Below are 12,546 nucleotides of genomic sequence, written 5' to 3' on the forward strand. Positions count from 1 at the left end.
TTTGCTAGCCAGTGAGCAGAAGTTGGACCCATCAACTGCCCGAGGACATATACAAAGGTAGCTCCAGTGGGGCCAAGATAAGTGAAGAATTAGTGATAGTATTTTGTACTTTATCAGGTATTGGCAACTTAGGCAGTGAAACTGGTTGTTGGAATGCCGTCGATGAAGAAGTTGCAGGGAGTGCACTTTAGTGGTCTCCTAATTTGCTTACCCCTATTCAGTGCATATACACTCACCTTCTCCAGCACTTATATGTCACCTCCCCAATATACTGAGAAGAACAGTTTGTGAAGAAGGACAGTGATTCCTTTGCTATCACAGGTGTGGTCTTTCTAAAAGGCCTGACTTTATCAGAATGGGAAACTTGTCTCACTGCTACTGCTGATGCACAGGCAAAAATATAATAACTAACATGACATTTCAGTAATATCCGCCATAAAACAAAGCATTAATGTTGCTTTGTTCTCATAGTGTGCATATGCAATACAGCAGCGGTTCCTCCTTTAGGGCTGAGGAGCATCACCTTCTGCCTAAAATGCCCACCAGGATGAAACATAAAGTGGTGATAAAGTTAATTGATCACCATTTTATTTGTTATCCTCCCATCCCAAACCAAGTTTCAGGACTGGGTGGAGCCACTGCTGCTGAATGCCAGCAGTGAGCTGTGCACCATTTAAAGTGTGCATGTCTTTTTGGCCGGCTGTCTTGCGACGGCCAGCCGGACATGCACACTTTAAACTTCTGTAAACAACCTGTCCTAAAATAGCTGGATTAGAGAAAGCACAGTTCTCCAGTGCTCTTAAGAGCACTGATAGAGGCTGCTCCCTCCAATCTTGATGCTTCTTTCATGCTGGCTACCAGCATGAAAGCTGTGCCAGGATTGCTTACAAGAATTAGCTGGAGCCTGAGAAGGCCGGAGCAAGGAGGGCATTGGAGGTCCTGCAACAAGCAAGGTAAGTGTTTTTTCTTTTTATTTACACACACCACTTACCTTGCATGCATGCATGCATGCACCAGCACCACATTTGCCCGGCTCCCAGTCTGCCTACATGCCAGCGACGGCTGATGCAATAGGAAAGCAAATCTGTCTGCATATTGTAAATATGCATTGGCAACATCATTAGATCCTGCTTTAATCTGCTGATGCATGCAAACATAGGCATGCAGGAACATGTACACACTATTTGTGTTACCTCTCTCTGCAACTGACATTTTAATGTGCTTTCTATGTTTGTATGTTTTATCCCCTAATCTTGAGATGCTAAAGGTTTCAAACAGACAGAGCACAAACAGAGCAGTTTTGCATGTCTGTATTGTCATGTGCTGCTACAGTACAGCTACTGGCTTTGCAATGCATTCTTGATATGACATAGCGAGACCTAATTCCAAGAAGCAACAGAATGCTTTGCAGCCGAACTTTTTAAATCTATGTTGTATTCAGTGCTGAGTGTTGCTGAGACTAGCTTACAAGTATTGCAAGTGTTTCGAAGTGTAGCTGGAGAAGGCTGTTAAAATATGATTGTGAGAATTCCGGTCTATGTGCTGTTTAAGTGGATATTCAGTGGTGACATTTTAGCATTTACAATTTAAGGTATAGACGGAACAGTAATTTGGACACAATCATACAATTTTAGAACAAGTGGGACAGGCAGGATTACATCGTAGGTTTCCATTTTCAAACGTTGGCACATTGTCAGTTTTTGTCAGCAAGACCTCTCTCTATATGAGGGTGTCAATGATTTATTGATGTTGATTAGCCATATGGTAGTGGAAGTGACATCATGTGTACCATGACCTCTCATTACATCAGAGGGTAAACCTTTTTTCACACATCTAGTCCTTCACCAGTTTCCTATTGATGGCTGGAGGGCTGTGCTATGAGTAGATTCAAGTGTCGCCTTGGTTTTGGTAGAAAAATGCCAACTTTCTGAAAGTGGCATTTTTGGAATAGTAATTTAAATTCTGACTTTACCATGAAAGAGGATTTTAAATTGCAATTCAAATAAGTGCAAGAAATATTCCTCTGCCTGTTTCTAAACTGAGGTAATCACTTACTAAGTGTAATAGGTAAAAGTAGCATTACTATAGTGAAAAACAACATTAGGAGTTTTTCACTGTCAGGACATTTAAAGCCTAAAAACACATTACCTACTTTTTCAATACCATGAGCCCTGCCCTTTGAGCCTTAGGTTCTTCCATAGGGATGACATAATTATTTAAAAGGGAGGTTTAGACCTGGAAAAATGTTTATTTTGCCAGACTGAAATGCAATTTAAAACAGCACTGCAGGCTGTGATGGCAGGAATGAGATATGTTTTGCAGTTCTGTTTTAAATTTATGGTCCTTATACTGAATTTATGACACTTGAAAGCCTTTTGGCTTGACTATTCACCAAATGTTCTATGTTTTCACCTGTTGCTATGGGAAATTGTCACAAAGGCTTTACTGAAACTATGACTAAGTTACAATGCCCCTCCAAAAAATATTCTCACAGTTACACAAAACCCTATTTCAAAAAGACACAAAATGAAAACTGGAAGATGGTGCTGCAGGTGAACCCTAATAATAATGCTACCAAATACCTTGCAATATCTTTGGCTCCAAATGTAAACTGTCCTTGAAGTTGCTAAGTAAATAAGAATTTGAGGTGGTTTAATATCCTCTGTTGATTCATTGTAAATGCTGGTCCAGACCTTGTTGGTAAGCACCGCGTTACAGCTTATTTGATTCATCATCCCTAAATCTGCTCATCAATGTTGTCACTCTAAGCTTGTAAAGGTGATCTCACATTGCTTGTGCCAGAAGAATCAAGGCTGCAATCAGATGTGTAGGTGTGCATGTGTGTGTGCTCTGTGTGAGAATGTGTGCATGTGCACTATGGGTCTCTGCCTATATGCACTATAAAAAAGCCTAATGGCTTTGCCAATACTTTTTCTTTAGAAACCGTGCTATTAGTTGGGAGTGGTAAAAGCCCCACTCAAGTAATAAATACTAACCTTGTCAGGATGAATCAGAAAAGTAACTAAATAAACCTATGCTTCACCCTCTGATAGCATGGCACAAAAGCAGTCAGGCTGAACTTAGAAGCAATGTGTAAAGTATACCTGCATCAGTCAAACAGCAATAAAGTGAAAATTCTAAACAAGAAAAATATCAAACCAATTCAGAAAAATAGAGTAAAATATAAGAAATAAAATGATATGAAAAAGACAAAATTTCAATAAGGAGAACAAACTTAGCATTTTTTAAAGTTCTAAGTGAAAATAGCACCTAAAAGCTCACAGTGTCACTCACGGACATCTGGTTGCGCTAGACCGGGTTAAAGTTACAAGTGCAGGTGAAACCAGTGCAGCTCAGATAGTGAAACCAGGTTCATACTTGTGAAGAGTTTACCTTCTCAGAGTCCAGGCCCATGTGATGAGCCTCAGCCAGAGATTAGCATTGGCAGGAGGCACAAGAAGAAAGTTGTCAGCAACTGGAGAAGTCATTGCTGGAGCTTCGCATTGGAGGAAGACGTGTGCAAGCACTATTTGGTAACTAGAGTACTACAGGCCTGTTGTCATGCTAGTTTTATTCCCACCTGGTCAGAGGCTATAATAGTTTCAATCTTTAAGAAAGGCGATCGTACTGACCCAGCCTGTTACTGCCCTATTTCCCTCCTTGACTCCATAATTAAGGTGGTAGGGAGAATTTTATTGCAATACCTAGAGAACTGGAAGAACATAACAACGTGCTGATACCCATTATGGTTTCCGTAAAGGTCTAGGTACCCTAGAACAGAGCCTTTATCTAAAGTTACTTATTGGCAAATATACAGTCATGAAGAGGGGGGAGATGAATTTAGCATTTGTCGATCTTGCTAGTGCTTTTGACAGTGTTGTTCGTATTAAACTCTGGACTACCTTGCAGAGTATGGGAGTGGGTCCCCAGATTATTGCTTTTCTTAGTGCACCTTATGAGGATGTTAAGGCAAGGGTATGATACAGCACTAAGGGAGATCACATAGGCACTTTTGAGCTAGGGAGGAGGCTGAGGCAAGGTTGTATTTTGGCACTGTTTTACTCACATTATATATTAATAATCTGAAGGCCTTTTCCTTGATTTCCCTAAATTGACATTTAGTAAATAGCTTTGAAGCTTTTATGACCAATCTCGGCTTATTGATCAACATAGGGAAAACTCTTGTTATGAAATGTGGCAAGCCAAAGCCGAAGTGCTGCAATTTTATGATTGGAAACTTTTTGTTACTTGGGTATTTTATTTGTTGAACGGGGCTCTTGGATTCCCTTAATTGACAATAGATTGCACTATTTTAATACGTCTGTATTTGCCCTATCCAGTTTTGCAAAAAAAGTTAGGGGCAAAACCAATACAGGAGAAGGTAACAATTTACAAGTCTAAATGTGTGTCTGCAGCTCTTTATGGTGCCGGTCTCTGGGGTTTGGAACTGCAGAATCTAGAGAATTCGCATTTTAGGAATCTTTGGCTGCACCCAGTAGTTGCTCTAGCTATGCCTGTCATACCGAATTAGGTGCCTTTTTGACATTTTATCTAACATCGGGCACAAGAACTTTAAAAACTTATGTCTATCGTATCTCAAGGATCAGAGGTGTTGTAAAGAAATGGCTAAACCTAGTGTTATTTAGAATCAAATAACTTTTACCTCTGGCTGGGTACATCCAAACCTCGTTGCAGTTCATAACTCCCGACATAGGTTTGTTTTAACATGTTTTTAGCTCGATATGTTTCCTGGTTAGTCAGCAACTATGGATTGCCCTTGTGATGGCCAGTATACACAAAGCACCTTGCATTTTATATTTTTTGTCATTTTTACACTGCCCTTCGCAGGCATTTTGTCTTTCCCATCCCACCTGAGCTGAATTTCAGGCATTGTCATCCTCTCCTGATGTATTTGTAACAACCTAATCTGTAACAATGTGTTGCAAGAATGCTCCTTTTCTCTGCTCCGTGATTTGTCTAAGAGAAAAGTTTGAACAATATGACATAGGGCGTGATTACAACCTTGGTGGAGGGGATTACTCCGTCACAAATGTGACGGATATCCCGTCCGCCGTATTACGAGTTCCATTATATTCTATGGAACTTGGAAAACAGCGGGCAGGATATCCGTTACGTTTGGGACAGAGTAATTCCCTTCGCCAAGGTCATATTCAGGCCCATAATGTGTACAATGGTTTAGTGCCGTGTTTTTAACTATTTTATGATTAATTCTATCTTTTATATGTGCTTTTATGACTTTTAAATAATAAGTCGAATAAAGCTGTTTTTGACTTTGACTTTGGTATTACGAGCAGGTCGCCTTTACAATTTTACATTGGCAGTAGATGTGGTGACCATTGCTGATGTCAGGAGCCTCCTTCATAAATATACCCTAACTTCTGGATTGTCACCTGTAGCTTAGTTTTAAGGCAGGAGGAGTCCACTCTGATGTCAGGCAAGGTTCCAGGATCTGGGGGACACCTCTTGGGTATCATAACTCGCTCCAGTAGAAGCCAGCAACAGAGCTCAGGCCAGTCCAGGTGGTACTGGTCAGCTAGGCAGTTACAGTGAGGCCTCTTGAATCTTATTATGGCTCTGTAGCCCAAAAAGGAGGTCAACCAACTGATGCTTAGAGTCACTTCTGGTGGATACTGAATGAATAGCAAGCAAGTTAAGTCTTCCTTCTTCAGGCAGCAGGGCAGTCCTTCTTCTGAATCTTGCACAGGCCCAGGAGGGTCCTCATAAGAGGCTGTGGGAGTGCCATTCTTACTTCCAGTGCTAGCCTGTGGGTGTGGATGCCCTCTTTTTCTAACCTCCCCTTATTCCTGGGTTTGGCTCCAAACTGTCTAGGGTAACAAAGGGTAGGCCGGCATAGGTGTGAGATACATTTGTCAGTGGCCAGGCAGACAGCCTTAGACGTCAGAAAGGGAGTATGTAGGGTCCTCAGGTATCCTTTGAAGCTCACAAAGGACTAAGTACAACCCCAAGACAGGAGAGAAACACCCTACCCTGCACCCTGGATACTGACAGAAAGGAACATTTGATTTAGGTTGAAAAATGCCATCTTTCTGAAAGTTGTCATAACAAATGAGCCAAACCCATATAACCCTGAGACCTGGGTAATTTAAATATTGCTAAACAAATTAGGTCAACTCGGGGGAAATATATGCCTAAACTCCCAGGGCATTTAAAATACTTTTTACAAACAACCTTAATCTAAAATAACTGTATAATACTCCAAATTAATTTATATCACAATTTAATGATTAATCATAAAAACTTCATTATAAAGTAGGTGCTCCCAATATACAACGCAGTGAAAGTGCAAAAGTGATGTACGAGCAAAAGTGTTATATACAATATATACAAATGTGGTTAAAAAACATGCAAAGAAAGGAGCAAACTTCAGAGAGACCCCTTCAATCCGGGTGTCTTGAAGTTACTCATATGTAGTCCACATATAATATAGTCAACGTTTCAACCCTATATCAAGATATCAATCATTAGTGGGTCATCCTCAGGACTGAATAGCTCTTTTAACTGGGAACACCTAATGTACTAAATATCCTATTTGAATGATTCCCATTAATTCATAGACTACATCTCCTCTCTTTTATATATTTCCTGGTGTTAATAATTTATAGTCTCTTCCATTGAGCAAAAGTCTTCCAGTACTTTATTATGATTACAGGCATTCCTTTATTTTGCCTTTCGAGAGTATTTTCCGGCTTGTATCTGCAGAAAAAGGGGAAAAACGCCACCCGTTTCCGAAAGTGGCATTTTTGAATAGTAAATTACAATCCAGCTTCACCATGAAAGATGATTTTAAATGACAATTCAAATAAGTGCAAAAAATATTCCTCTACCTGTTCCCAAATTGATGTTATCACTTACTAAATGTAATAAGGTAAAACCTAAACATGCATGTCCTACTTTTTAAATACCATGAACCCTGCCCTATGAGCCATTAGGATCTTCCTTAGGGGTGACATAATTGTTAAAAAGAGAGGTTTTGACCTGGCAAAATGTTTATTTTGCCAGGTTGAAATGCCAGTTTAAAACAGGCTGGGATGGCAGGAATGAGATATGTTTTACAGTGCTATTTTAATAGGCGTCACAGTGAGTGCTGCTGCATACTGATAGCATTTAATTTACAGACCTGAGGTACAGGTAGTACCTTATGCTAATCACTTATAAATAAGTTAAATGTGCCAATTAGGTGTATGCCAATTGTAACATGATTAAGGGAGAGAGCACAAGTGCTTCATAACTGGTTATCGGAGATAAAGTGCAGAGTCTAAAGCCAACAAAAACAAATTCAATAAAATAGAGGCATGAAGCTAAAGATCTGAGGGAATATCATTCCAAGAATGTTAGGTTTATAATTGCTATTTATAAAGTACTTTACCCCCAAAGTGCTTTTTTGTATAGAGTCATATGATGTGACTCTGCATTTAATAAATTGTGCAGAATATTAGATGGCTCCAAGATAAGTATAAGCAGTTGAACAAAACATAGAAATAATGAACACTGCATACTGTGAAAGGAGAGTTCCAGAGTATTGGAGAGTTTAGTTCATAGGAGGTGCTGCAAACCTTTAGAATTTGGAAGGAACAGATGAGTGTGTTGGAGAAAATATAGAGATGCATTAATGAGAAAAGATATGTAAATGTAAGTTCTTAAATACACTTTAAAACTATGCAAGAATGCCAAATTAAATGTAGGATGGAAATGGAGGTCAACAAAGGCATATAAGCTGTGAGTAAAGATGGTAAAAGAAGAGGGATTAAAACATCAGGCAAGTATAGAATAGACTGTGTGGTGGTACCCATTGGAAAAATAATTAGACTAAGCAGGTAAACACTTTAGCTGCTTGAAAAGTGAAGAATGTGATAATTTTTCACTTTTTTATTGGCCTGCAAGTACACAAGACGTATCAACTGTTAAGTAAGAAAGTAGGCTAAGGGTGAAAGATAATGGCAGAGTTACTGTGAAAACACCAAGAAAATGGCAAAGATGAAATATTAGAAAATGGGAGGGACATACATGAAACAAAGAGAGGGAAAGAGAATTGTTCAAATTGAGATGCAATGGTTGTGGGGACATTTAGCTGTTTATGGCTACAAAGGCAGTTGGTAATGGTGCGGTGGGCGTTGGGGGTTAAAGAGGACCAGTTACTATGTGATTGCATTAATGGCACCAAAAAGAAAATCCACCAAGAACAGGCAAACTGTCATGATTATCCCCCAAAGGAAACTAATGAGATTTTAGATTATTAATTTAGAGGAAGAGTCTACCGCTAATTAGGTGGTCTGATCAAGCTAGTTATTAGCTAGTCTATCATAGGCCATCATGAATGCTGGCCTATGATAAATACTTTGACTGGTAGCAACACATTTGAGTGGGCAGAGTCACCATAGTGAACTAGTTGTCTTTACACTGCAATTGTAACCATGGAAGTTATCAGCCTGGCACTGATACACAGACATACAGGGGTGGCTCCTTCACAGTGGCAAAGGAGCATCGCACCCCTGACTAAGCCAGGAGCTGAAAGATAAAACAATATGTAATTGCAGTTAAATCTTCCATCAGCATGTGAAGGGAGGGGCGGGCTGGGCCACAGGAGGCGGGGAGGAGGATTGAATGCACCTTAAGTGTGCATGTGTGTTTGGCCGGCTATCTTAGGCTCACCAAACACACATGCGCACTGAGGTTTCTCCAAACCGGCTGTGTACATAGCCAGGCTAGAGATACTGCCCAGACCCAAGGGTTGGGTCTGAGCGGCAGAACAAGCCGCTCAGACAAATCCTGACACTGCTTTAGTATGAAAGCATCACCAGGATTGGTGGGGAGCCTGTGCTGGTGTCCCAGTGAATGCTAGGACACCACATCGAGGGAAGAGGAGCATTGTGGCAGGAGACGGCGGCAACATCAAAAGGAAAGTTTAAAAAAAATATATCCCTGCCCACCACCACTCGTCTCTTCCCCAACCTGCCACTCCACTTGAGATTTGCAGTGGCCACTGCTGCAGACATAACAGAAATGTAAACATAATAACAGTCAGACACAGAAGGAAAGCATACAGCAGAGAGAGACACAGACATTAACAGTAAAATACTAGGGCAATGAGGGAATTCTGGTCCTCCTCAATTTTTAAACTCCCTTCGGCACCGTAGCCCACTCGATTTTACTGCAGAGTTTAAAAACGTACCCATAGAAGCCCCGTTTCGAAAATTGATTGCTTCTTTCCCTGAAGATCTCAATCAATATTAATGCTACTATTCGTCTCTTTTAAAAATCCTATTTACTGAATAGTTCTACAGGGATCCATACTATCCATTCTTTTATTTAAATTATTTGACTGTCCTTTGGTTTATCTATTATCAGAGTCTGACATCAAAATATTTACATATATTACATATATACATATATCACATAGATGTACATATATATATATATATACACACACACACCTACTTATATATATATAATATATATATAAATATATATATATATATATATGTATATATATATATATATATATATATATATATACACACATTATATATATGGTGGTGGCCACTAGGTAGTTATAGTTTGGACCATGTTAGAAAAAACATTTTTGGACTTTCCTATATCTTTGGCCCTGTTTGACAAACCTTCACAGAATAAATTTTAAAAAAAGTGGCCCGTGATTCTTGTTGCACATGGAAAGTTTAGGAGTGATCCGACAAACGGGGACTGAGAAAAAGGGGGCCAAATTAGTTTCCCATGCTAATTCCCATAGGACCTTTAGACACTACTACAGCCGAACCGCTGGACGGAATTACACCATATTTGGCAGAAAGCTAGCTTTCGGTACACAGATGACATTTTCACTTAATTGGTGGAAATGTGTTCAGTAGTTTTCGAAAAAATTAAAGGCAAAGAAATGTTATATCTATGGCCATGATTCGCGAAAAAGACAAGCTCATGCAGGGAAATGCACAGCTGTGATTGACAACCAAAACTTCAAACCAGGAGTTGGCAGCCATCTTGGGACTCAGCTTGAGGAAAAAAAAAGAGACCAGGGTACGGACACCCTGACCCCTTATCTTTCGTGCTCAAAGGTACCCCGCCAGAGCAAAAAGTCATTTTTAAAAACTTTTTGCTGTGAAACCATGATTTTGTAGGAAATTCGCTAGAAATTGTTTTTTAAAGCCTGCACTTGTTTTTTAATAACCCCCAGGTGAGCCAAGTCCTGGGGGCATTGTTTTTTTTTTTTTTTTTTTTAAAGCCACAGCCCTGGGGACCAACACCAACATTTGCTAAATTTCATGCGGGGGCCGTGCACATCTCCACCCCCTGGGGATCACCCCCTCCCTGGGGTATTTATGTAATATGGTGCAGGGGAACCACATTGCCTCTCTACTCCCTGGGGACCACCACCTCCACTGAGCATTTAACTAATAAGGTGCGGGGGCAACATTGCCCCCCACAGCTCCAGGGCACAGGGACCACCACCTCCCCAGGGCAAATAGTAAACAAAATGTAAAGGGGGTCCGTTTTGGACCCCAAGCCCCGGGAACAACCACCTTCCCTGGGCTATGCACATTTGAGGTTGTCACGCAACCCTCCTTGAGGTGCCACTGATGGATCTGGTGACCGCCACACCCCCCGGGGATAGCTCCTGCTATGTCCCAAGGTGCCCCACCCTGCACAGTTTGTTCTTCAATAATTTGACTGCTAATGTTTAATTTATATTTTTAATGATGTTATAGAAGTTGTCCTGAGTGCTGTGATATCTAGGGTAATTAGCAGTGCATGGCGAGGACGCAAGTTATAGTTACCTTAGAGAATGTGTTATAGTTACTTGAAATAACTCTACCCATAACTGCCCCGTTTCTATGGTTTTGTGCGAGTAAATTAAGAACCTAACTATAATGTCCGATTAACTTTTGTTTTTTTAAGTGAATTTCTATGTTTTTTAAATTCTATTTCCTAACTATAATGTCCCTGTAACGTTTGTTTTTTTCAGTGAATTTCTATATTTTCTTTTAACGTACAGTAATTTTAATTACCACACGTTAACCCAACTGCTGCTGCACATAGCTGGGGGTTGGCCGAAGGGGCTTTCTCTCTGGGTGTGAAAGTGTGTGAGACAGTGTCTGGGTGTGAGAGTGAGTGTGCAAGGGGCTATATGGGTGTGACAGTGGGTGTGAGAGTGTCTTTCTGGATGTGAGAGTATGTGTTAGAGGGAGTGTCTGGGTGTGATAGTGGGTATTAGAGTGTGTCTGTGAGTGGGTGTGTGAGTGTCTGTGTGGATCTGAGAGTGGGTGTGTGAGATTCTGAGTGGGTCTGTGAGTGGGTGCATGAATGTCTGAGTGGGTCTGTGAGTGGATACATGAGTTTTTAAGTGGCTCTGTGGGTGAGTGCATGAGTCTCTGAGTGGGTCTGTGAGTGGGTGCGTGAGTGGGTCTCTGAGTGGGTCTGTGTGAGCCTTTGAGTGGGTCTGTGAGTGAGTGCATGTCGCTCTAAGTGGGTCTGTGAGTGGGTGTTTGAGTCTCTGATTGGGGCTGTGAGTGGATGTGTGAGTCTCTGAGGGGGTCTCTGAGTGGATGTGTAAGTGTCTAAGTGAGCCTGTGAGTGGATGTGTGAGTGTCTGAGTAGGTCTGTGAATGGGTACATGAGTCTCTGAGTGAATCTGTGAGTGAGTGCATAGGTTTGTGAGTGGGTCAGTGAGTGAATGCATGAGTCTCTGAGTGGCTCTGTGAGTGAGTGCCTGAGCCTGAGTGCTCTGTGAGTGGGTGTGTGAATGTCTGAGAGGGTCTATCAGTGGCTTTGTGAATGTCTGACTGGGTCTGTGGATGCTTGCATGAGTGTATAAGTGGGTCCATGAGTGGTTTTGTGAGTGTCTGACTTGATCTTTCTGTTAGTGGGTGTACAAGTGTATGTGTGGGTGTGTCAGTAGCTGTGTGAGTGACTCAGCCATGAAGAAACCTCACCTGCTCTTTTATCAAACAAGAGTCCACAGCTTTGCAAAAAATATCTACCCAAGTAGAATTCTTTCTGCCTCCTTGGGTAAAGGTCCAGTATATATTCTACACTACAGCTGTGTAATGGAGCACAAGGAAATGTCACCAATATCCTTGTGTGTATTTGGCAATGTGATTGTTCCTTGTGCATCTTTCTGCAAAATTCTCAGATAACATAAATCCTCCTATAGAGAGCGCAACAAGACTACAAAGATGTAAATCTCCACCAAACTAGGATCCTTCCTTTTATCTATGTGAGGTAAATGCTTCTTTGGTTTGTGGAAGTGTGCTCATATTCCTTGACATCAAGAATGCACCACCAGAATTGGCAGCAAATGCACTGGGAGGCCTTTTCTAAGCTGTCCATTGTTATGGCAAAATTAAGGAAGACCTTGTCATACTACTAAGGTGGTCAATGTGGGGCCAAACGGGCAGAGCTTGGTGATTTGCATATTTGCATAGTCCTAGCAATGTAAAGGGAGAAACATGAGCTCTGCTCTCACCAGGAGAGGACAAGAAATAACCTACTCAT

Source organism: Pleurodeles waltl, chromosome 2_2, assembly GCF_031143425.1.
Source record: "Pleurodeles waltl isolate 20211129_DDA chromosome 2_2, aPleWal1.hap1.20221129, whole genome shotgun sequence".
NCBI classification, from domain to species: Eukaryota; Metazoa; Chordata; class Amphibia; order Caudata; family Salamandridae; genus Pleurodeles; species Pleurodeles waltl.